Source organism: Vombatus ursinus, unplaced genomic scaffold, assembly GCF_900497805.2.
Source record: "Vombatus ursinus unplaced genomic scaffold, bare-nosed wombat genome assembly UNPS02014785.1, whole genome shotgun sequence".
NCBI lineage: Eukaryota > Metazoa > Chordata > Mammalia > Diprotodontia > Vombatidae > Vombatus > Vombatus ursinus.
In genome coordinates this window covers 12,555,989-12,579,922 of record NW_020954563.1, presented here as the reverse complement: position 1 = coordinate 12,579,922, position 23,934 = coordinate 12,555,989, and the positions used below count along the sequence as shown (strand labels likewise).

At 37.5% G+C, this 23,934-nt stretch overlaps 1 protein-coding gene and 1 pseudogene across 5 annotated transcripts in view; both read left to right on the top strand.

The window, feature by feature from the left end:
• On the top strand, positions 1-22,078 carry LOC114046758 (annotated as a pseudogene).
• Positions 1-23,934, top strand: part of RNF130 (ring finger protein 130) — a 124,294-nt gene that overhangs the window by 1,014 nt on the left and 99,346 nt on the right. The window lies entirely within an intron of this gene.

Below are 23,934 nucleotides of genomic sequence, written 5' to 3'. Positions count from 1 at the left end.
ATGACGTTAGCCATTTCTACCCTCCCATTTTTTATAAATGCTTAAGGGGTGGGTGGTGTTTGACATTTTCCGAATTGCTTTTGGCTCCTACAGCCCTCTTAAAGATTCTTTTTGATGAAATAGAGAATTATCTGGCAGTTCTTCAGCCATGTCTTGTGATGCCATGCATGCCTACCAACCCCCACCCCTAAAAGGTATTTTGAGTAATTGTATTGTATGTGGTGCTATTCGAGCCTTTTGGCCTTATCCTGATGTTCGACTGTCGTCCAGGCTGAGTGAATAATCATAGAGTCATAGATTTAGCACAGCTCTCTTATTTTACAGACAAAGAGACTGAGGGAATAAAACATTTAGAAAAAAGTTTAATGTCATATTGTGTGAACCAAATATTAGGAACAGATCACTAAGAGTTTTTCGCCGAAAATTAAGTTGCAAAGTATGGGTTATGAAGTGCACACTTTTGAAAGGTAGTGATCTAACCTAAACTCTACTTGACAGTACTGAAAAGTGTATTTTTTAAATTCATTTTCATTGTCTTAAAATGAAGTCGACAGTCTTGGGGGCCTAGTAACGGTTTTATAATACTTTAGAATTCTAATACTGGTTTTTTTAAAGGAAATTTCTCCATAACTGCTAAATCTGAGAGGTAATTTGTTTGGTTGATTTGATGTATATAGATAACATTTTGTAAAGGGATGAGAGGATTTTATTTTCACAATCACAGAAGTAGTTGGAAGGAATCTCAGAGGCTATCTAGTCCAGCCCGTACTCAGATGTCTTCCCCACAACATATATACAGGATGTGTGGCCATCTGGCCATTGCTGGAAGACTTTTAATGAGTGGGGAGCCCACTACCTCCCAGGCAGCTTATTCCACTTTTGAAAGCTCTAATTATCCAGAAGTTTTTCTTCGCATCAAACCTAAAATTGCCTCTTTTGCAAGAAGTTTCAAGCATCAAGGGAGGAGGGAGGCAAAAGACATTTTTGTGACAACCAGCCATTCTCAGCTGGCTGTTTGTAGATGGATGTGTATATACATATGTCTATGTGTTTGTATGTAATATATCAGGGGTTGTGTTGTTTTTGTAGTAGAAGTAAAAATAGAATATTTTAATATGACACATAAATATAACTAGGTAAAATTAGTCAAAGTTGGTTGGGATCCTCAGCCATTTTCAAAGTTTAACTCATAACATAACTGAAGCCTACTACAAATAATAGTAAACTGAGTCCTAAGAACAGGAAGCCTTTTTCTCTTTCTCCTGAGTACAGACACCATTTTAGGGAAAAAATTAGCAAATAAATTTCCTTGGCCACCTCCTCTTCCTTTCTGCCTTCAATACCAGTGTCATGGTGCTGCTCTTCTAGTATGCCTCCTTAAGTGCATTATGCCCACAAATTATCTTCTTCACCTCTTCCCAGTCAACTTAGTTCAATTCAGCTAGCATTTACTAAGTGCCTACTGTGTGCTGTGCACTGGGCATACAAAGACATAAATAAGACAGAATTGTCCTCATTTACATTTTATTGGGTGTATACAACCTGTACCTATATAACACAAGATTATTTGAGAAAGAAGAAAGCACTCACAACTGATGCCTCAGAAAAAGGCTTTTAGGAGGAAATGGCACCTGAGCTGAACCTTGAAGAAAGATAAGAATTCTGAAAGGCTGAGGTAAGGAGGTAGTGCACGGTATTTGAGACACAGTAAGCATTTAATAAATACTTTTTCATTTATTCTAGGGAGAGTGCACAGCTTGTGCAAATTCATGGAGGCAGGAGAAGGATTTTAGAAAAAGTTTGGAAAAAGTTATTCTAGTTTGATGGCAATGTAGAATGCATGAAGGGAGGAAGTTATGTGAAATAGTGCTGGGAAGGGTAGGTTGGAGCCAGATTGTGGAGAGCCATAAGTTCTGGAATGAGGAGTTTTTATTTTATGTTAGAGACAACAGTGAACCATTGAAGGATTTTGAGCAGGGGAGTAATGTGGTCAGACCTGTACCTTAGGAAGATTATTTGGGCAGCTGTGTGAAAGACAGATGAGAGGCAGGGAGACAATACAACATTACAGAAGTCCCAGTTAAGGGGACTTGAGGGCCTGAAATAGAAGGGTGGTCTAGTGAATAGAGAGAAAGGCAGGGGTAGGAGAAATGTTATGAAGATAGTTTACACAATATTTGGCAACTGATTGAATATGGGGAATGAGGAAGAAGGAGTGACTCCAAGGTAACAACCTGATGACAGGAAAGATGGAGGTGATCTTGATAGAAATAGGGAAATTTGGAGGCATCCTGGATTTAGTGGGGAATATGATAAATGAGTTCAGTTTTGGAAATACGAACAGAATATTCAGGTTAAGATGCCCAATAGACAGTTCAAGATTTGAGACTGATACTCAGGAGAGAGGGATTAGGATATATAGCTTTGGGAGTCACCTTATATAGAGGTAATTGAACCTATGCTAGTGGGTGGGAGTGGGGAGAAAGATGCCAGGACAGAATCTTAGAGATTACTCCTGCTATGGAGGTAGATGATAATACAGTTCAGAATATTTGGGAAGGTCCATCAAAAAAGTTGAAGAACCAGAGGGAGAGCATTGTACCAGAGAAGCCAAGGGAGAGGAGAATATCCAGAAGGAAGGTATGTTAATATTAAAATCAGAAGGGAGATTTAAAAAAAAAAAGATGAGGAATGAAAAAAGGCTATCACATTTAGCTGTTAAGACATGTTTAGTAAGCAGTTTGAGTAGAGTGAGGGGTTGAAACCAGGTTACAATAGGTTATAGGAAGTGACTGGATATTAGGAAAGAAAAGGCTGAGAGCATGGACTTTCAGGGATTTTAACAGTGAAAGGGAGGAAGGTTCCAGAGGGTAACTTGAGAGAATGAAAAAAAGGTTTTTTTGGTTTTTTTTTTAAAGGATGGAGAGACAGATCAGAGCAGGTTTATAGATGACAAAGGTCGAAATACAGTGGTTAACCTTGACAAGAAGGGTTGCTTCTTCCTCAGAGGTTTTGAATTGTGGAGCAGGAGAGATGAACTTAACAGTGAATGACTGTGATTTTTCAGTAAAGTGAAAGAAGAGGTGTTTTTTTAAAAAGTGGCGGGGTGGCTTTGTTGGCTTGAAAATGTTTGAAAGTGAATGTGTAGCTCATGATAGAGAATTATTCAGAAAAAAGTGAAGGGATTTCAGTGTATCAGTAAAACCCCAGTTAAAGTTAGCTAATGTGAATTTGTAATGAATGCAGTCAGTACAGTTTTATGATTTCCTCTAATCATAGAGGGGTTGGTGTGAATGGTCCAAGACTGAGGGTTGACAGTGTATGAATGGTGAAAGAGAAAGGGGACAAGACACTTTAGCAGAATATAGTGCCTAGTTGATGTGTGAAAAAAAGGCTTCAGAGGGAGGGAAGAAGTACTGGTGGACTCTGGGAACAAGAAAGAATGAAGATACAGAAGCTCCTGCTAAGACTTGTGGTAGTACTAGGAGTGAGGCAAAGAGTGAGGTGGAAGGACAAGAAGTTATGATCGGAGGATTTTCTTTCAGTATCTTGTGATTGAAAGTTACTTTGCGGGATGATGAAATCTAAGGTGTGGCTGCCCATTTGGGTGGCTGATATAAAGTGAAAATGTAGGGCCTGATGTTGAGGTTGATGAATACAGTGTTTTAAGGGACCTCAGTGTGAATGTTGAAACCCCTAAATGTGACAGGCAGAGTTTATAGGGCTTGTTTCAGAGAGCTGCAATTTCTGTGAAGAAGAGGATCACGAGCCGGGTCTCAAACCTCTTCAGAAAGCCGGCAGATAGATGACTGCAACAAGGACCCTGACAGTCTAGTGGAGACCCTCACAGAAAAGGATGTTGCTGAGTGACGGTAGCAGAGAAAGGGGATAGAAGCAGTGGTGGAAAGAAAGGGGTCAAACAGCTCTGTCTGGGCCGCTGTGTCTCAGCATGAGAGAACAAGCAGCTAGCAATGCAGATGGTGGTCAGGATTGAGATGTCTTTCAGAGAAAGCCAGGTTTCCACAGGCTGATGAAGAGCATTTGAAATCAAAGGTCTAGCATGAAGAGGATTTTGTTAAGATAAAGGTGTTTCAGAGGAGGATAAGGACTAAGCAGGAATAGGAAGAGAAGGACTAAGTTGGACAAGATAGTGGTAAAGGTAGCAGGGAAAAGATGTTTTTGCCTTGCCAGATGGGACTCTGAATCATAGGAACTAAGGGAACTAGATGTGAGGGTCTGCTAGCTGTAGGACAGTTGTTCAGTCATTTCAACCATGTCTGACTCTTTGTGACCCTTTTGGAGTTTTCTTGGTAAAGATGCTGGAGTGGTTTGCCATTTCCTTCTCTAGTTCATTTTACAGATGAGGAAACTGAGGCAGAGATAAGTGATTTGCCCAGTTACACAGCTAGTAATTATCTGAGACCAGATTTGAATTCATAGAGAACTCGGACTCAGATTTGAGACTCTAGGCCTGGTATTCTATACACTGTGCCACCTAGCTACCCCAGCTGTAGGACAGAAGAATAGGGGGTGATAGGTTGATAGTAGGTGAAACTGGGAGGCCCCTAATTTGGAACGATACTCTGTTGGGGCAGCCTCTTCATTCTTCTCTCCCTCTTCATCGTACTCTTTGAAGTGTTAGTTTGTTGTTTGTCCTTTGTTCTTGAAGAGGACCGTGACATCTGGAAGGTGATACCATGACTTACAAGTGAATTGGATTTAAGTGAGGGAGAGCTGTGCAAAGTCACCAGCCTCACCTTCTCCTCCAGAGCCATCTGGGTCCAGTGATGAGCTATAGATCAGGATGTAGATCCCCGGATGCAGTGGGAGACCTTGGCCATTTTAAGCTGAGGTCTTTAACAGGTCTCAGTTTGACTGAGGTAATACCCATGCAGTGATAAAGGTCTGTCTGAGTAGGAGTCTTCCAATCCCTGAAAATTTTGAGCTGGGAGCTCAATTCAGTTTAATTCAGTAAACATATATTAAGTACATACTGTGTGCCAGGCACTATACTAAATGCTAGAGATATGAATAACAAAATGAAAAATGATTGCTGCCCTCTAGGAGCTTACAATCTAACGGGGTAAGATAACACACAGAGGAACACTAGAAATAAGTAGGGGGAGGACACCAGGCATACCTAGCCCAAGAGCATCTTGTAACTTCCCAGAGCTGCAGATGAAAGGTCCAGGTTCTACTCTCTCTAAAGGGAAGCTTTGAGTGCAGTTGAGTGCTCCAACCCTCCAGGTCTCCAGTGCGAGAGTGGGCAAGAAGAATGGGAAGGGAAGAAGACCCAGGGACTTTGAAAGGTGTTGAGTGTATCCAAGACTGAATGAAACACAGTAATGAGATTTTCCCAGTTTATCCTGGGAAGGACTTCTTGACCAATCGAAGCTACAGATACAAAATAGCTCCAGTCCAGTTTTAGGTTATATGGTAGCTCAGCTGTGGCTGGAGCTTTGATTCCCTTGATATAGCCAATCTCGGTTTGGGGATTAGGAGGAAAGAAATCTTACAATCATGAGTGAATGAGTGCTGACTCTTTAATTCTGGTTTTACAAGAGGATACCTATTAACCCCAAGTAGCATGTACAATTAGAAGGGGACTTTCAGATAATTCAGTCCAATTCATTCTACCCTTCCCTACCCACTCTGTTTTACCGATGAAGAAACAGAGGCCCAGAAAGGTTGGGATTTCCTTAGGGTCACACAAGTAAATAGTAGAACCAGGTAGTAGTAAATAGCAGAACCAAGATTCAGATACAGGTTCTCAGACTCTTAAATACCATTCCCAATATATTGCCTTATTAAAATGGTGGGTTCAAAGACTATAACTGAATGAACTGGAATAAATTCAGCCAATATGGAGGAGACTATTTTGAGGCAAAATCACAGGTAAATCAGCTTTCTTGGAGTCTTTTCTGCAGAGGAGCAGCCATACCAATTGGCTTCTACTTTTCACTGCCACTTCTTTTCCTTAGTTTCCTAACCTGCAGAAAAAAGCCAAAAGGTTTTTTTTTTTTTTCTTGGAGCCAGAGTGGAGGCTGTGGGGAGGGCAAACTGAGTAGTTAGCAGTAAGTGAAAATTTGTGATTCAGAACTGTTTGTAATTGTATTTCTAAAGCTATGAACTTCCCTAAAATGTCTTTTACCCTGTTGTTTTGAAAACAAATATGTTGGCAAGATATCTCTTTAACCAGTAATTCATAGCTGACAAAATTTGAAAGAAAAAAGTAAGGAAAAGTTTGTGTATTTAACCATTATTAACCTTAATTAGTGAGTTTCAAAATTAGAGGCAGCCTGAAATTATTGTTGTATGTCCGGTCCTTAGTTCTTCATTTTCTTGAAGAGGACCAATGACATCACAAGGGTGATGTTTTAACTTGCTTCGAAATTAGATTTAAGTGATGCAGAGCTGCCCAAAGTTGTCAGCTTACTCTCTCCTCCAGTGTCATCAAAGTCCAGTGGCAAGACAGAAGTCAAGACGACTGGCAGTGGTCTGGCATACAGTGGATGACCGTGGCCTTTCTAAATGAAGGTCTTTTCCAAACCTCAGTTTGTCTGAGGCAATGACCATTCAATGACTTTGTTGTTATTATTCAGTTATTTCAGTTGTGCCTGACTCTTTGTGGTCCCATTTGGGGAGAGCTAGGGATTTTAGGAGGCAGAGAGGTGTGGATGGAGAGTATTCCATCAATGGGGCATGGTCTCCGTAAAGACATAGAGATGAGATACAATGTCACCTACAGAGAGCAGCAAGTTGTCCAATTTGGCAGAAGAGAATGCTTGTAATACGAACTCAGCTTGAAAAAAGGTTGGATCCAGATTATGAAGAACTTTAATGGTCAAACTAAGAAATTTATATTTTATTCTAAAGACAGTGGGAAGTCACTGAAATTTCTTGAGAAGGGAGTTTAATAATCAGATCTGTGCTTTAGAAATATCAGTTTGGCCGCTGTGTGAGGTGTGGATTTAGAGAAAAAAGAGGCTAACTGCAAGGAAACCAATCAAGAGTCAGTCTGTCAGTGAACAATCAGATGTGCCAGGCACTATGCTAAATGATGGGGATACAAATAGCCCTGGGGGCATGATAGACAATCCAGAGAGTACACACAGCTGGCTAGGAAAAGAAGAGATGGCTGGCCTAGGCACCGTCCTTACATAGACGTTGTGGGAGGAGCTCTCCTGTTCCTTCCTCCATTCAGAGGGGTACCAGAAGCAGAGGGTACAGATGAAGTTTGAGTACTAGGGCTGATGTGATCTTGTTGATGCATATTAAATAGAACATAATCGTTCAGTTTTGAATCATAGATTGTTAGGGTTGAGTGGGACTTTATTATCCAATCCAATCCCTTTAATTTATATTTTTTTAAAATTGGGGACAAGGAGGCTAAAAAGTTTTGTAAACCACCTAGCACAGTGCTTTGCACTTAATAGTCACTTAAAAAATATTTATTGAAGTGAATTGCCTCAGGTCACACAGCAGTTAGTGGCAGAGCAAAACTAGACCCCACATCACCAACTCCCAGATTCTTTCCCCCTATACCTTGATAAAATTTGTGCCTCTACAATGAATAGAAATGCAAATATCATCATGTGTAAAACAGTGGAGTTGGACTAGGTGATTTCTAAGGTCTCTTTCAACTCTAAAATTCTACAGTTCTGGGTATGGAGTTAGTGCCTAGATATTAGGAACAACTGCTTTCTATTTAATTATCTTTTCCCCAAAACCCATTTGTCTTCCTAACTTCTCTGTTTCTGTCAAGAATAGCATTATCTTTCCAGTAACCCAGACTCATAACCTCAGTCACTCTCAGCTCTACATTCTCGCTCAGACCTGCCCTTGCCCCATCTAATCATTGCTCATCTTACAGGTTCACCCGTCACTACATCTCTTGCATACATCAACTTTCTCCATTAACACATCACTCTAGTTTAGGCCCTTACTCTAACCTAGACCTAATTGGTCACCCTATCTCAAATTTCACCCCTCTGTAATCTATCCTCCACACAGCTTCCAAAATGAGTGATATTCCTAAAGCATAGGTCTGACCATGTCACTACCTTGCTCAAAAACAAAAACTCTAGAGGCTTCCCATTGCCTCTAGGATAAAATGCAGAGACCTCTCTTTGGACCTCATCATTCAATTGAAACTGCTCTTTCCAAAATTACCAGTGTTCTCTTAATTGCCAATTATCTCAATACTTATCCTTCTTGACCTCTCTGCAGCCTTTGACATTGTCGATCATGCTTTTTTCTTTGCTGTTCTCTTCTCTCTAGGTTTCCAAGACACTAGTCTCTCCTGGTTCTTCTACCTTTATGACTTCTCCTTCTCAGTCTTCTTTGCTGGATCTTCAGGCCATACCTGCCAGCTGTGGCCCATAGGTCTCTGTCCTGGACCCTCTTCTCTTCTTGCTTAATACGATTTCACTTGGTGATCTCATCAGTTCCTATGGATTCAGCTGTCATCTCTATGCTGATAATTCTCAAATATACTGATCCAATCCTAACCTCTCTGCTGACCTCCAGTCTCACATCTCCAATTGCCTATTATCTTAAACTGGATACCTTGTAGGCATTTTAAACTCTGCAGTTCCAAAATTGAATACATTCTCTTTTTTTTAGGCAGTTGGGGTTAAGTGACTTGCCCATGGTCACACAGCTAGTAAGTGTCAAGTGTTTGGTGTGAGGCCACACTTGAACTCAGGTCCTCCTGACTCCAGGACCAGTGCTCTATCCACTGCACCACCTAGCTGCCCGCAAATACTTTCTTTTAAACCTTACCCTACCCTTCCAAACTTCCCTATTACTGTTGATAGCACTAACATCCTTCTGGTCCCCCGATTTTTCTACATAGGCATCATCCTCAGTTACTTCCCCCATATTCAATCTGTTGCCAAGATCTATTGATTTCACCTTTGCAGCATATTTCAATTATGCCCCCCTCTCTCCTCTGACGATTGCCACTACTGTAATTCGGGCCCTCATTTTTTTACTTCTGGACTATTGCAGTAGTTTGTTGGATAGTCTGCCTGCCACAAGTGTCTTCCCATGCCAGTCTATTCTTTATCTGCCATGGTGATTTTTTTAAGTGTAAATGTGACTGTGTCATCCCCTCCCATTGTACCCCCCTCCACTCAGTAAATTTTAGTGACTTCTTATCACCTCCAGGATCAAATATAAAATCTTCAGTTTGGCATTCAAAGCCCCTTCACCTCTCCCCACCCCACACATCTTTTTTAGTTTTCTTACACTTACATCTTTCCCCCTCATCTATGTACCTTTAGATCCAATGATGCTGCCCCCCCCTTGTTGTTCCTTAAACAAGACATTCCATGTCTTGCTTGGCTCCAGGCGTTTTCAATGGCTGTCTCTCATGCCTGGAATTCTCTCCATCCTTATTTTCATCGGCTGTCTCTCATGCCTGGAATTCTCTCCATCCTTATTTTCATCTCCTGTCTTCCCTGACTTATTTTAAGTCCCAGCTAAAATCCTACCTTCTACAGGAAGTCTTTCCAATCCCTCTTAATTCTAGTGCCTTCCCTCTGTTGATTATATTCAGTTTATCTTATGTGTGGCTTGTTTGTACATAGTTATTTGCTTGTTGATTCACCTGATAGAATATGAGCTCCTTGAGATCAGGGACTGTCTTTTGCCTCTGCATCTCCAGTGATTGGCATAGTGCCTGGCATGTTGTAGGTATTTACTAAGTGCTTATTGACTGATTGACCTTCACAATCTCTGCAGGCTACCTTTCTGGGTTTATTATACATTACTCTCCTTCACACAATCTTATGTTCTAGCCAAATTTGCCTACTTGCTATCTTTGTAAAGGATATTACATCTTTTGTCTCTGTCACTTTGCCCTAGCTATCCTCAGTGCCTAGTATGTGCTGCTATCTCAGTTCCACCTTGTAGAATCTTTTCTTTCCTTCAAAACTCAGTTCAAGTTCCACCTTCTTCATGAAAATTTTGCTGATCTACAATAGACTACATACTCCTCTCAAAATTTACTTTGTTTATTTTTTATATATTTATTTATATACATATTGTCTCCCTTGGTAGAATGTATGCTCCTTGAGGGCAAGTATTTTAATTTTGTCTTTGTATCCCCAGTTACTAGCATAGTCACCAGGCACATTATTAATATGACTCATAAACACTTGTTGGTTGATTAGTTGATCTGTGACAACTTTAGGAACTTTGCAATTTTTTTGTTCTCTTTTCAGTCATTCAAGAAGTATTTAATAATAGGTTACTGTGTGCCAGGCACTGTGGTAGGTGAGGGAGGAGGTATAAAGTTTAGATCAGACTTGCATCCTTAGGGGGCAGCTAGGTGGCGCAGTGGATAGAGCACTGGCCCTGGAGTCAGGAGAACCTGAGTTCTAAATCTAACCTCAGACCAAACACTTGACACTTACTAAGTGTTGCGACCCTGGGCAAGTCACTTTAACCCCAACTGCCTAAAAATAAATAAATAAAAATAAAAAAGACTTGCATCCTTATACTTAGAGTCTAGCAAGGGGATAAACTCAAATATGTAGCATTTTGTATTATAGCTAAGGGCACTACAAAAATGCAGAACAAAGTGCTGCATCAGATCCTTTTTTAAACTTTATTTTCAGTTTAAAAAAATTTCTCTCCTTCCCAGCTCCCCCCTCAATTGAAAAGAAAAAGAAAACCCTTTTTATAAAAGCAAATATACATAGTAAAATAAAACTATTTCCCACATTGTCTCTGTCTAAAATTATCTATCTTATTCTGAACCTTGAATCCCATCACCTCTCTGTCAGAAGGTGGGTGCATGCTTCATTTGGATAGTTGATCTTTGCATTGATCAGAGTTCTTAAATATCTTAAAGTTATTTATTTTTACAGTGTAATTATTGTATAAATTATTTATCTGGTTTTGCTTGCTTAACTGTGCATCGGTTCAAACAAATATTTCCAGGAGTCTCCAAAACCTTCGCTTTCATCATTTTTTATAGCACAGTAATATTCCATTACATTCAGATAGCATAATTTGTTGAGCCATGCCCCAGTTAATAGGTACCCCCTTAGTTTCCAGTACTTTGCCACACAAAAAGGATTGCTATAAATATTTTTTCTTATTTTGGATCCTTTTCCTCTTTCTTTGGTCTCTTTGAGGCATGGCCTTAGTAAGGGTAAATAGCTGTGTCCAAGGTTATGCACACTTTAGTGTCTTTAAGAGTATAGTTCCAAATTGCTTTCCGGAATGACTATATTATTTCACAGTTCCACTAGCAGTCTCTTAGTATGTAGGGTCCTGAAAGACCCTGCAAGATTTGTCATCACACCATCTACCCTTTTTTTGGCAACCAGCAAAAACATGTAGAAAATCAATTGGCAAAAAAAAAAGAAAAGAAAAGAAAACCAGTTGGTTATTGGAATACTTTTGAGAAAATGAGTGCCAAGTGAACTAGGGTGGAGTGGACAAATGTATTTTGTTGTCTTCAGAGCCAACCCTGAAATCCAGGCCTAAAATTACTTTCTCAGCTTTCAAGGAAAGGAAAAAAAAAAAGATTTTCTAAAGGTCAGCATGTTGCTATAGCACATTGTTTTCTAGCCTTAGGTTGAGACTCAAATTAGGGTTTTAAGTTGTCCTGTGCAAAGGCTCAAAGAGAGAACTGAGCACATCTGGTTAGGGTATTTTCTGGGCCTTCTTTGGGCTCAGCCAAAGCTCTGGTTGCCAACAAAGGCCTTCCTGCTGCACCTTTCTCTTCCTAATACATTTCTTCCCTTTCCTCTGTTGTAGATGGGTTATATTGAGTTTAAGGGTAACTAAGAAGCCTGAAGAGCTGGATGGGAGATTCCCCACTGCTGACCACAAGGAGTGCTTCTCTCAGTCCTTTAGACTTATCTTTTCAATTTAACGTGATGGTAAAGTCTGAATGTAAATGAGAAGAAAGATTGAAGTTCATAAGTTTCTGTTAGGGTTGCAGAATATACTCGACATCATGATAAAATCGTTAGGCTTCATAGTGGCCAGGCTCCTTCAGTTTATGATCATAGACTTTGTTTTGTTTTGTTTTCTCTGTTATTTGTGAAATTTTTACATGTTTCACTTAATTTTTTTTTGCTTAACAGAATTCTATTTTCTGTCCTTCCCAATACCTCCCCCCCCCAAAAAAAGTAAAGCAGAATTCTTATAAAAAATAAGCATAGTCCAGCAAAACTAATTCCCACATTGGCCCTGTCAAAAAATATATATAATTCATTGGTCACCTTGAGGTCATCACCTCTCTTAGGAAGTTGGTAATATGTTTCATCATGGGTCCTGAGGAATTGTGGTGCAGGTCATTAAACTGATCAGAGTTCAGAATTTTAACCTTTCTCCTCTGACTCCAAATTCAGTATCCTTTCCACTACAACAGGGGACTGAGTTCTACTGGGACAAAAAAATGACCAAACCAGAGTGTTTAGTAAGAGCAGTGCTAGGAGATCTGTCCGTTTTACATGAAAACACAGGAATAAGGGGTGAAGTGTTTCCCAAGTCTGTTGCTGTAAATCTGTAGGGATTATGGCCAGTAAAAATCCCCTATGCCCCAATAATTTTTCCTTGTGTTTGTACAGTAAAAACATAGGAGATAAGAAAATCTGACTCTAATGATCTCTTTTACACTTAGTATTGCATTTTCACTGTTGAGGAGTAGTTATACTTAATTAACCCCTGTTTATGCTGAAGAATTTCTAATGTATTATAACAGACCTTGCATAGAATTTTCATTTATCCGGTTTAATATCGTTTATTGTATTAAACTGTTATTCCAGAGCATTTTAAAATCACTTCTACAAAGTATATAAAATATCAATTATGATAGAAATTATTTTTGATCATCTCTTCATGAAAAGTGATCTGTATTAGCCATCATTTAAAATCATTCTTAAGTTGCTTTTCATTATGTCATGGAGAATATCCAGCTGATAAATTTGAGTTCTAAGCATGTGAAAAACAATCAAAATCCATTTGTAATGTACGGTACCAAAGTACAGATGACAGATGATAATGGACAACTATTGATGCTGAAACCTGCTGACATGATTCAATTGTCTATGGTCCTTGCAGTATAGATTGAGATGTTCAGCACGGTAGGTGTATAGATGATATTTTAGCCTTCTGTTCTTGGTGAAACATTGAATAAGAAAGGGTAATGATTTGCTCTAAGATCTTATTTCTCTTGAGTACATTTTAAAACATTTTTAATGCTAATAAAGATATTAAGAAGCCTTTCCTGTACACTTTGTATTTGAAAATAAACAGTAGATGCTTTGAAATAAATATACTTTTGGTATGGGTATGCTTTCATTTTGATAAGGATTTTTCCAAGGGAAATTATTTTTCTGCCATATGCATTTGTGTTTTCTGGGTATATCAGTATATTTGAGCTTAATTTTGAAATAAGCCTCTTCATACTATTCCTTTCTTTCCAAATTTGATACATAAATATAATTTCATTTCATTTAACAAATATGTGTTTAATGCTTGCTGTGTGCAACATATTTTGCGAGGTCCTATGAATAGAAAGATACAAACAAGAAAGTTCCTACCCTCAAGTTACTTAAATTCCATTGGGGTGCTATATATGGCGTTTATATATGAAGATAAGTAAACACAAAGTAATTTGAGAAAGGAGAAAGTACCAACAAGGGGTCTGTCTCAAGGAAGGTTTCTTGTAGTCAAGCCTCACTAGAAGATTATTAAAGGTAAAGATGAGAGGTTGCATTCCAAACATAGAAGAAAGCTTGTGTGAATTCATAGAGGGTAAGAGGTGGAAGGTCAAGTTGGGAAAAGAGCTAGTCATCTAGTTTGGCTGGAATGTAGAGTGTGTGAAAGTGAGTAATGTGAAGTTAGGTTGGAAAAGTGGGATGAAGCAAGATTATAGAGGCTCTCATATGTTAGGTTGAGGAGTTTGTATTTTATGGTAAAGGCAACAGTGAGTCCCTGAAGGGTTTTGAGCAGAGAAATAACATTCATGTGATGATTGTTTTGGAAGCTGTGTGGAGAACTGAATGAAGGAGGAAGAGGCCAGAAGCTGGGAGACTTTTGAGGAGGTTATTAAAATAGTCCAGGATTTGAACAAGGGAGACCCAGAGTGGTGGCTATGTAAATAGGGAGAAAGGTATGGAGGGGAGGGATTATTTGGAGGTAGAATTGACAAGGCTTTACAATCAGTTAGATGTGGTGGAAGCAAGAGGGAAAATCTTCCAAAGTAGGGGTTGCATTTGTATTTTTAGTATGTAATAGTTAATAAATGTAGGGACTTGGTCATCACTACAGCTTCATAGTATCTGAACAGGCCTTGTAAAGCAGTTTCTAGCACTGTAAGTAGTTAGTAATTGGTTATATAAATCTGAGTGGAAATGTTGTTAGTTTTTTCTACTACTTAGGATTTTGTGGGGCTTGGAGTTTTGTTGGGTTTTTTTTTTTTTGGAAGACTACTTAGATTCACATTTCAATATTTAATGTTTTCTACTTGGGAGTTGATTTAATATTAGAGTTTAGCTACCTTTTATTCAGGTTTAAAGAAAATTGACATCTTTTTAGAGAGTGTATCAGACCTGTTCTTACATTTATTTACTATTACATACTGAAAATGAAAATGCAACCCCTGTTTTAGAAGATTTGTTTCCTTTCCTGTGTAGAAGAATCATTTATTTGCATGAAATAAAGTTTATTATGACTTTTTTTGCTTAAATATAGTTTTTTTATACATCATAATCTTTCTTTTTAAAAATTATTTATTTTTAGTTTTCAACATTGTTATCTCTTAGTATGCTATTATGATTTCTGAAAACTGTCCATGTATCAGACCTGCTAAGTGTGGTGTCTGTTAGACTAATTAAAATAATTTCCCATCTGAAAGTGACTGATGGTCATTCCATGAAGTGTTTGTTTTTTAAAAGGTGGAGGGAAGTCAAATTTCAGTCAGTTGTGACAAATTTTAGGATCAAAGTTAATTTTCTTTATCTTTGTATGTCCAGCACCTAATATAGCATAGGTGTTTAATAAATTCAGTCTATTTAACCAGCAAACATTTATTAGGTATTTACTAAAGTGCCATGCACTTTGCTAGGTATATGTTAGGAATATAGTACAACAATGTAACAGTGCCTCCCTTCAAGGAACTTATATTCTATTGGGAGCATACCACATGTTCACAGATAAGTAAATGCAGGAAATAGTCAAAAGAAATACAAAATGATTGAGAGGGATCCCTAACAACTGTAGGAATCTGGAAAGGTTTCATGAAAAAGATGGCATTTGAGCTGAGCCTAGAACGGATCTAGAGATTCCAGGAGGTAGAAGAGCATAGCAAGCATGAGGGACTAGTTGACTGCCTGTTCCTTTGCCCAGAGATGAGGGACAGAACGTCATAAGGGGAGAAGAGCAAATAAACAAGTTTCTGGGCTCAAGAATAGAATAGGTATGTGGAGCTGGTGGGGAAGAATGTATAACCAAGAAGGATGGGTGGGAGCCAAATTGTAAGGATGTTAAGTGCTCAACAGAAATCTCTGTTTGATCCTAGAGGGAGCCACTGAAGCCTGTTGAGCATAGGAGTGATATGGTCAGATTTGTGCTTTACAAATACCAGTGGCTTGCAGCTGTGTGGAAGATGAACTAGAAAGGGAAAATCTTGAAGCAGGGAGACAAATTGGAGGCTATAGGGAGAGGAGGAATGATGAAGTCCTGACTGAACTAATGTGGCTTGTAGTGTGATCTACACCACACTAATCAGTGGTGTCAGGCTCAAACAGAAGTGGATTGGGGGTGGGGGGAAATGTGTGTGTGTGGAAACATTGACTTAGAAAACCATAAGTTATCATTATCTATGTTGTATTGTATTTTTATTTATTTTGTTAAACATTTCCCAATGACACTTTAATCTGGGGCCGGGAGTTTGACACTGCTAATAGAATAGATAATAAAGAAAATGGAGTAGATAACAAAGTTGTTGAGGAAGTAGAATCAACAAGGTATTTATAAATATTGATTGAAGATTTTAAAATTGGGTCTTGTCTTTGTGTGAGGGAGCTTTCATAAGCCACTATATCCATCTAGAGGGCTCCCACACCCAGTAAAAGTAATTATCCTTCTTTCAAGAGTGAGTGCTTGGTCATCTATTATTTCATTTGATTTTCTTAACTTGGTGAATTTACCAGAACAGATATTATTATCCTTATCATCCAGGTGAGGAAATGAAGGCCGAGAGGTTAAATAACTTGCCTGGAGTCATGTGGCTAGTAAGTAAATTGGGACAGCTTAAATTAGAATCCAAGACTTTTGATTCTTTGTCCTCTAGTTTAGAACTTTGGCAAATCATTTCCCTTCCCTTGACCTCAGTTTTTTCATCTTTACCATAAAGGAATTGCACTAGACCAGAGGTTCCTAAGCTTATTTGGCCTACTGCCCCCTTTTCAAAAAAAAAAAAATTCTCAGCACCCCCTTGGAAATCTACTTTCTTTAACTTTTTTTAAAAAATTTGTATCATTTATAAATTTAAAAAAGGTGCATCTTAAATTTAATAATTTATTATAAATTTGTGTGTTTTTTCCTGCATTGAAATTTTGATGATGCATTATTTGTCATGTAACTGTATAGTATATTGTAAACAAGACATTACACAGACATACTCCTGTCAGTGCGTGCTGTACTTCCTGTCAATGCACAACCCAACACTTGCTTGTTAAGACCCATCAGCAGACCTCACCCCTGATAGTTATAACTTGCATTTTGTGTGTTTATTTGGAAAATAATGTAATTAGTACCTTTAACTCTGTTACACAACAGATGAAATATGTACAGATGGTTCAAAATTTTTTTCCTTATGCTTCCACTGCCCACTTATTTTTATTCAACACCCCCCAATTGCAGTGGAGGCTACTTCTGCTCCCCCTGGATCATTCCAGCGCCCGCCCCTGGAGAGGGGGGTACCACGCACTTTGGGAACCTACATACTAGACAATGGATAAGGTCCCTTCCAGCTCTTAGCCTCCCATGATTCTACCCCACCCATTCTGGAATATCGGAAGAAGCCAGTTGAGAACCTAGGCAACACAACCCCTTTGATAACATTTCTAATTCCTAGCCTACATGGTAATGTTTGTACTCCTCAAGTCAGCTTTTTAAAAGCCCTTGGTAATCTGTCCTCATTTACCAATTCAATGGAGTCTCCTTTTGTTCTCCTAACCAACCTTCTGCTTCAGTCTGTTCTGACTTCTCTCTTCACAATTTTTCCCTTATCCAAACTTTTAAGCATTTTTAGTCAGTGCCACTCATTTTGACAATCAATCATATAATTTATTATATTGTTGTCTGTTTCCATTTACCTACCTAACAAGATTTTAAGCTCTTTGAGAGCAAACACTGCCTTACATTTACTCCTTTTGTATTCCCTATGACCATGTGGGGTGAGGAAGAATGAGGATTTGAGGATGATGTTAAGGTTATAAAAGTAGGGGAATAGAAGGATGGTGTTGCCATCAGTGAAAACAAAAGTTCAGAAGAGAGGGCCAATAATTAATGAGTTTCATTTTTGGACATGTGTTTGAATGGGACAACCAGTTTGACATGTCCTGAAACCTCACCTGAAACTGCTACCTCCAATTTTTGACTATTGAAATTTCTTTCTCCAATCACTGTCTTCTGGTATTTTAGTTCTCCCAATTGTGCTTCCCCTTCACCTTTTGATCTCTTTCTGTTTTGGATAAACTTCCCTTCCTCCACTGTCTTGACTCTATTTTTCTAATGTGCTGTATCCATGAATCACTTGTTCTTTTATCCTTTCCCTATCTCCCCACTCTTCTAATCCTTAATTCTGTCACCATCACCCACCATTACTGTTCTTGCTTCTGAAACAGCAACTGGAATAACCATAATGTTTGGAAGTACTACAAATTCATTCTGTTTTTTTTTAAGTTCAATTTTATTTTCAATTCCAGATTTTCTCCTTCCCCCTACCCATAAAAAGCAGGAGATACAAAACTCATTACAAATATGAGGTGATGCAAAACAAATTTTCACATTAACCATATCCAGAGAGAGAGAGAAAGAGGGAGAGAAAGGAAAATAATGCTTCAGTCTGCACTGAGTCCATCAGTTCTCTATATGGAAATGGATAACATTTTTCATTATGCTGGAACTGTGGTAGATCATTGTGTTTATTGAAGTTACTAAGTCTTTCACGATATCTTTATAATATTTCTGTATCTTTATGATATTTCTGTTACTGTGTAAATTATTCTCCCGGTTCTACTCACTTTACTTTGTATCAGTGCGTATAAGTCTTCCCAAGTTTGTCTGAAACTGTCTCCTTTCTCATTTCTTACAGCACAGTAGTATTCCATCACATTCATGTGCCTTTATTTGTTCAGCCATTCCCCAGTTGATGGGCATGCCTCAGTTTCCAATTCTTTGCTGCCATAAAAGAGCTCCTATAAATATTTTTGTACATACAGGTCCTTTTCCTTTTTCTTTGATCTTTTTGGGGTTTGCATTTCTCCAATTATTAGTGATTTAGAGCATTTTTTTCATTTGACTATTGAGAGCTTTGATTTCTTCCCCTGAAAACTACCTGTTCATATCCTTTGACCATTTATCATTTGGAGAAGGGCACCTGTTTTTGTAAATTTAGCCCTGTTCCCTCTATAGTTCAGAAATAAGACCTTTATCAGAGAAATTTGCTGCAAATTTTTTCCCATTTTCCTGCCTTTTAATTCTAGCCACATTGGTTTTGTTTGTACAAAACCTTTTTAATTTTATGTAACCAAAATAATCAAGTTTACTTCCCATGAACTTTTCTATCTCTTATTTGGTCATGAACTGTTCTCCTCTCCATAGTTTTGATATGTAAATTTCTTCCATGATCCACCAATTTGCTTATATCACCCTTTATGTCTGAATCATGTACCCATTTTGAGCTTATCTTGGTAGAGGATGTAAGATATTGGTTTCTGCCAGGCTCCTTTCCAGTTTTTCCAATAGTTTTTGTCAAATAATGAATTTGTTCCCCCAAAATCTGAGATCTTTGGGTTTATCAAACACTAGATTATTGTGTTCATTTGTATCTTTATGTTGTGTACCTAGTCTGTTCTATCGATCAACCACTATTTCTTATCCAGTATCAAATTGTTTTGATGATTACAATTTTATAATATACTTTTGAGCTTCCTTCCATTTTTTTAATGCATTCCCTTAATATTCTTGACCTTTTGTTCTTTCAAATGAATTTTGTTTTTATTTTTGTCAGCTCTGTAAAGTAGTAGTTCTTTGGTAGTTTGGTATAGCATTGAATTAGTAAATTAGTTTAGGCAGTATTGTTATTTGTATCAAATTGGTTTGGCCTACTTATGATCAATTAATATTTACAATTATTTAGATATGTATTTGTTTGAAGAATGTTTTGTAATTATGTTCATATAGTTCCTGTGTATATATTTGCAGGTAGATTGCTGGCTATTTTGTACTGTCTGTAGTTATTTTAAATGGACGTTCTCTTTCTATCTTTCTGCTGGGTTTTGTTGGCAATTATTAGAAATGCTGATGATTTATGTGGGTTTATTTTATAACCTGCAACTTTGCTAATATTATTGTTTTGACTTATTTTTTAGTTGACTCTCTAGAGTTCTCTTAGTAAACCATCATAGTATCATCAGTAAAAAGTGATAGTGTTCTTATTGCCTATGCTTATTCCTTTGATTGCTTTTTCTTGCCTTATTGCTATAGCTAGCATTTCTAGTACAGTGTTGAGTAATAGTGGTGGTAATAGACATCCTTGCTTCATCCCTAATCTTATTAGAAAGGCTTCTGGTTTATCCCCATTATAGATAATGCCTGTTCTTGTTTTAGATAGATAACTACTTATTATTTTAAGAAAAACTCCATTACTATACTTATTAGTGTTTTTAACAAGAAATGGTGTTGCATTTTGTAAAAAGCTTTTTCTGCAGGTATTGAAATAATCATGATTTTTTGTTATTTATGTGGTCAGTTATGCTTATTGTTTTCCTAATATTGAACCAGCCATGCATTCCTGGTATAAATACTGCTTGGTCATAGTATATGATCTTTTTTGATACCTTGTTGTAATCTCCTTCATAATATTTTATTTAAAAATTTTGTATGAGTATTCATTAGGGAAATTGGTCTGTAGTTTTCTTTCTCTATTTTTGCTCTCCCTAGTTAGGCATCAGGACCATATTTGTGTTGTAGAAGGAATTTGGTAGGACTCCTTTACCTATTTTTTTTCAAGCAGTTTATATAGTGCTGGAATTAATTGTTCTTTAAATATTTGGTAGAATTTGCTTGTATATCCCGCTAGTCCTTTTTTGTTTGTCTTTTTTTTTAGTGAATTCATTTATGACTTGCTCAATTTATTTTTCTAAAATAGGATTATTGAAATATTTTATTTCCTGTTCTGTTAATCTGGACAATTTATACTTTTGTAAATGTTCATCTACTTCATTTAGATTGTTAGTTTCATTGGCATATAGCTGAGCAAAATAACTCCTAGTAATTACTTTTATTCCATCTTCATTGGTTGTGAATTTGCTTTGTTAATTTTTGATACTGTTAATTTGATTTCTTTTTTATGTCAAATTAACCAATAAAATAAATAAATCATTGACTTTCTCAAAAAAAATCCTAGTTTTATCTCTTAGTTTAGTGGCTTTTTAAATTTCAGTTTTATTAATCTCTCCTTTGATTTTCAGGATTTCTGTATTGCCGTTTAATTGAGGTGGTTTAATTTGTTTTTCTAGTTTCTTTTAATTGCATGCCCAATTTATTGATCTGTTTTTTTCTCTCTTTTTTTAATGTAAGCATTTAGAGATATATTTTCCCCCTAAATACTGCAGTAGCTAAATCCTACAAATTTTGTTATGTTCTGTCATTGATGTCATAATCTTTAATGAAATTATTGATTCTATGATTTATTCTTTGACCTCATTCTTTAGAATTAAGTTAATTAATTTCCAATTAACTTTTAATCTATGCTTCAAAGACCATTTATTGAATGTAATTTTACTGCAATATGTTTTTTAAAAAGATGCATTTACAATTTCTGCTTTTTTGCATTTGTTTGTATGGCATTTTTATGCCATAATACAATCATTTTTTGTGAAGGTGCCATGCACAGATGATACATAAACATACTCATTTCTGTTTTCATTCATTATTCTTCAGAGGTCTGTCATATCTAACTTTTCTAAAATTCTCTTCATCAGCACAGCCAGCCCCAGGCCTGGGTCAGCATCAGGGGGTAGCAGCAAGGCCAGCCATACTGTAGCTACAGGATTCAATGGACTCAGCAGGCATGAGCCCCACAATGCTGGTCCTAATTCATAGGGGCATGGGTGTGGCAGCAGTGGGCATAGGGCTCAGGCATGGGTCGGGGACAGAACTATACTCTGTCAGATGCTGTGGCCCCTCAACATGTACACCTCCATGTGCTGTGCCTGAAACCATTGAACAAGCTATAGAGGAGATCAGTTTAGTTGTCCTGTCGACGGAGGATGCGGAGGTACAGGGCATGGGGCTGCTGACGGAGATTGACCATTGGAACGATGAAAAGAAATGGCTGGATCTCATCACAGACTAATCCCTGCTGATCTGTAAATATGACTTAATTAATCTTTGATGCCAGCAGGTGATTAGAATATCTTTAAATGCAATTGATATTATTTTCTTGTGGAGAGTTTGAATTTCCTCCTAAATCACTGAATAAATGAGAAGGTTTTGAGATTTTAATTCAGTGGGATAAGCAAAACTGTCCCTCCTTCGTAAACAGATGGAATCCCTGGTCCACAAATCTGCCATATGCCACTTTTATAGAGCATCCAGTGGCAGATGCTGGTGAGAAGATTGCATCTCTTTGCCAATTGGAAAGCTTCAAGGCTCTATTAATTCAAGCAATCAAGAAGACCCATAAGGAATTCTCTTTACCAGGTTGAGTTAGTGGTGTGCTAGTCTTTAGGTGTCCTCTTCTCATCAAGACTTATGTCCTTTATCAACAATAAGGCCAAACTAGGGTACTCTGTCAAGAGGCAAAATCGGCTTCTAACCTTCTGTTTTTCACAATCCACTTGCTTATAGAAGTTGTTATTGAATGTTGTGATTGTAAAGGAGATCGCTTGCTGAAAGGTAGGTGGAGGATCCAGAATGTTAAAGGATATGTAATGGTTTATTCATCTCTAGAGTTATGAATAATAAAGTGAATTACAGACTTAAAATATTGGACACTCAGCAACAATACAAACTATACACAAAGGGCAATTTGAATCCAGTTGTCAGTTGTATTAGCTGTTATTTTATTTTCTGATTACTCCTAGTGCTTTTTCTTGAGTATGTGGATTTTCCTTTTAACATTTCCCAATGCAGCCACTCTAGCATGTTCACTAAAAAGATCAGAACGACTCCACTTAGAATGTAATATGATGTTAATGATATACAAGGAGAGATACCTGATGTCTAGTGCCTGTAGCCACAAATAATTACCCTTAGTGTCAATTTTAGTATTTAAAAGCTTTGTCTTTTTTTTTTAACCTTTTTAAAAAGCCAAATGCAAAAGTAGCCAATAGACTGGTCCACTTTACCTGAATTGAGTCTGTGCCTTTGTTAGTTACTGTTGTGGATGACAGTAGTTTTGTAAATGTAAGTTTGGCCCGAAGTCAGACTTTTTCTACAATGAATCTAAATTGTATTCCACTTCTAATACCATAAAGGCCCAAAGAGGTTTGTTTGGGGGGGGGATGTGAGGGGAGAGGGGTAATAACTTTAAGATAGTTTAACTGGTTTTGTTAGACAGTCACCTTGATAATTCTTTGTGCATGATTTTATTAACATGTATGCTAAGTTTTTTATTGCCATGTGAGTATTTAAAAGGAAATGGGTTCACTTTGCTCTCTGAATACTGCACTTTTCAAAGGATTCCTGTTAGACTAGCACTAAGTAAGTAATATCTCATATGGTTATTAATGTGTATATGTAATGTAGGTCAGAATACTGTACTCGCTTTATCCAAGCTTTAGTGTTCTGGTATGAATAATATAGTCAAAGATGATGGCCTTTTACAAATAAATTATATGAACAGAATTATTGTTAGACTCATAAAAAAATAAGAATCCTGTCTGCCACAAAATACAGTTTACTGTTTGTAAACTTTACATGTTGTATGATCAGCCTTTTGGTTTGCATGCGTATGTATGTTTGAACACTTTGTTTTTAAACCTCACATTTAATTGTCAGCTTGTCAGCTAACTGGCGTGCGTGTGTCTATGTGTGTCTGTGTGTCTGAAATGCAATACACTGCATGTCCAAAATAGAAAGACCATTTGAGAAAACACCTGTGTTTCTAGCTTCTGTTCCTAATCTTGTAATAAATTCTTCTTTGCCTTATTTGTGTGAAATAATTTTCCTATTCTTCCTCTCCCTTCCTCCTTCTCCCAGTGTATTCCTCTTTCTCACCTTCCATTCTTCTTTAAGATCATCCCAATATAATAGACTCATACTCATTCCTTCTAAGTAGATACCTTTTAACAGCCCTAGTGATGAAATTCTGAGGGGTTACATGTATCATCTTAATATAAACTTGTTTAATCCCTTATGATTTCTCACTGTTGTTTGCTTTTTTATACTTCTCTTGAGTCTTGTGTTTGAATATCAAATTTTCTATTCAGCTCTGGTCTTTACATCTGGAGTTTTTTGAAAGTCTTCTGTTTCATTAAAATGACCATATTCCTCTCTCCGCTCCCCCTCCACTCATAGGATATATTCAGTTTTGCTGAGTAGGTTATTCTTGGTTATAATTCTAGCTCCTTTGCCTTACAGAAAATCATCCAGAAGGCTTACCCTCTGCTCCTTTATAATAGCTGCTAAATCTCTTGTGATCCTGACTGTGGCTTAACAATATTTTAATTC